Source organism: Octopus sinensis, linkage group LG18, assembly GCF_006345805.1.
Source record: "Octopus sinensis linkage group LG18, ASM634580v1, whole genome shotgun sequence".
NCBI lineage: Eukaryota > Metazoa > Mollusca > Cephalopoda > Octopoda > Octopodidae > Octopus > Octopus sinensis.
Genome location: NC_043014.1, coordinates 41999192 through 42002462, shown reverse-complemented (window position 1 = coordinate 42002462; position 3271 = coordinate 41999192).

Genomic DNA, 3271 nt, shown 5'->3' with positions numbered 1-3271 from the left:
GCTGATTGGTGAATATATTTCCATTCTTCGCTTCGTTTTTTTGTTTTACTTAATAATTGTATTTCATTATTTTTTTATGTTTTTTTTACTCATAGCAGTTTACAAATTATGTCCCATTTTTTAACCTCTTCAATCTTAACATTCCCTATTGTGAATTCATTCTTATCTATTTTCATGCCCCGTCTTCCAAAGACATACAACACATTTCCTCTTTCACAGAAACAATATTTCACAAATTCACTTTGTTCTTCCTCAGCGATATAAATTGCCTTACTTTTAACATTTTATTATTTGTCGCATTTTTTAAATAGTTAATTTTACGTCAAATATTCCTTATCTGTATAATTGTTATTATACGTAATTAACTTTCTATAAGAAAATGGTGTTTGAGAAAGAACTTTTTCATCAAATTTATTTAGGATTGTGCTGATGGCATTAAATAGATTTATTATAAACTGTATACTTAACGTAAATTTTTTCCCTTCATTCTCTCTCACCCCTCCCCGTCTCCCTCGTTTATTCTACCTTATATTGGCCAAACCGAAACTCCTACATCATTCTTTAATTAAAAAAAAAAAAGTGATTTAAAAGGCATGAGCTCAAAACTTTTAATTTGCAAGGTTTGTGTGAAATTTGAAACAACGTAGAGAGAAAAGATTAATTTATATTTCAAAATCTGTCTGCAGCAGTTAATGAATCTTCAATATACAAAACCGTACATAAACGTTATAAATAAATAAAATAAATGCGCCCTTTTAAAGCCTAGCCAGGCTAATGGGTCCGGTTTCCCGGTTTCTATGGCGTTATATGTTCCCCAGCTGGACGGGACGCCAGTCCATCGCAGTGTTACTCATTTTTGCCAGCTCTGTGGACTAGAGCAACGTGAAATGAAGTGTTTTACTCAAGAACACAACGCGTCGCCCGGTCCAGGAATCGAAACCACAAACTTACGATCATGGTGCTAACACCCTAACCACTAAGCTACGCACCTCCACGCATAAACGTAATAAGTTTTTCATATTTTAATTGCTTTGTTTTCATAGTCGTATACACACATACATATATACATACGTACAGACACACACAGACACACACATTTATATGTGTAATGTTTATCGACACCTAAAATGGGTGTTCTATAAGAACAGACATAGCAGTATATTGGTAACTAAACTATCTGCGGCTGTCCGAAGCTTCGCAGTCACTATCAACAACATTCTTGTATAGGAATAAGATATATTTATGCTTATACAGTTCTATATGTCTGTGTATACGTATAAGGACATATATATATATATATATATATATATTATATATATATATATATATATATATAATATATATATGTATGTTATGTATATATATACTTATATATGACTGTGTGGTAAGAGGCTTGCTTCCTAAACACATGATTCCGGGTTCAGTTCCATTGCATGGCACCTTTTATTTGTACTTTCACATAGCCTACTATTTTCAGAAAAGAGGTAAAATAATATATTTATTAAAAGAATTTTCAGTCTTCATTTCACATTCAGTGTGTTGTTTCAGAATGACTGCAGTCCAGTGGCTGAAACAAGTGAAAGAATGATAGATTAAAAGAATAAAAGAATAAAAGTACATTCATTCATGCTACATTGTATTGGTACAAAACTTAATGCTTAGCCGTCAACTTTCTATTATTATATTCATTTGATTACGTTTCTAATAATTTTGTTTACATTTCCCATAAGAAGTTATATAACTCTTGACATTGACAGCTCCAAAGGCGAGTTAATCCGTACCAGATAAGTTTTCAGTGGGAGACAACAAAACTAGCTAGTTCGATCCCCAGTTACTCGTAATGAAAACTGCTGTTTTATTACTCAATTTCAGTGGCAAGAGTAAATATAAATCTATTGAACGGAGAGTATGTATCTTCTATCTCTCTCTACTCTCTCTTTACTCTTTTACTTGTTTCGGTCATTTGACTGCGGCCATGCTGGAGCACCGCCTTTAATCGAGCAACTCGACCGCGGGACTTATTCTTTGTAAGCCCAGTACTTATTCTATCGGTCTCTTTTGCCGAACCGCTAAGTTACGGGGACATAAACACACCAGCATCGGTTGTCAAGCAATGCTAGGGGGACAAACACAGACACACAAACATACACGCACACACACACACACACACACACACATAATATATATATATATATATATATATATATATATATACATATATGCAACGGGCTTCATTCAGTTTCCGTCTACCAAATCCACTCACAAGACTTTGGTCGGCCCGGGGCTATAGCAGAAGACACTTGCCCAAGATACCACGCAGTGGGACTGCACCCGGAAGCATGTGGTTGGTAAGCAAGCTACTTAACAAACAGCCACTCCTGTGCCTCACGTACAGATTTATATAATCATAGATGTATACTCTATATTTATCTATCTATCTATCTATCTATCTATCTATCTATCTATCTATCTATCTATCTATCTATCTATCTATCTATCTATCTCTACCTCTCTCTCTCTATCTCTACCCTATCTCTCTCTATCTATCTCTATCTCTTTGTGTATATATATATATATATATATAAACAACTTATAAACAAGGGCAAAAGAAAAAAAGTTTCAATGCCAAATATGCCGAAATAGACTTAATCATCAATAACCATATAATTTATCACTATAAGTACGCGTCTCGAAAGCAAGCCGATAGAAATTCCTAAAAAAAATTTCGTTATTATCGGATCGGTCCCAATTTCTGAGTTAATTCATTTAGAATTTTCTCGTCCTCAGCGATAAATACGATGAGAAAATAAATGAGATACTTACTTGCACCAATGGAAGAAGTAAATACTAAGTCATGAGCACACTTAAGTACCTCAAATATATCCAAAATAGAAATTCCACAGCATACCTCGAGTGAGGGAGCAGTGCATGCCGTCAAAGTGACACTGGAGTAAAATATACGAAGCCCAGTATATCCATCATGACTGACCGTCTGATAAGAGTACACCAGGCACATGCATCACAACCATATGTGAGCGACATGGTGAGCTCATATCAAGATAAACAGCGCATGATATTGCAAGTGGGGCCCTGTTAGAATTTTCTTCAGGGCGAGTAGCCCATCCCGCTCAAAATGTCCTTGATTAAGGGTTGTTTAAGGATGTTGAACGAAACTTTCATGTTTCCAAAGGTGAATTATCCAAACCCCACCAAAATTCCTTTCAACACGTGGCTATGATGCACTCCCACTACTTCTGCTCGTGATCAGAGA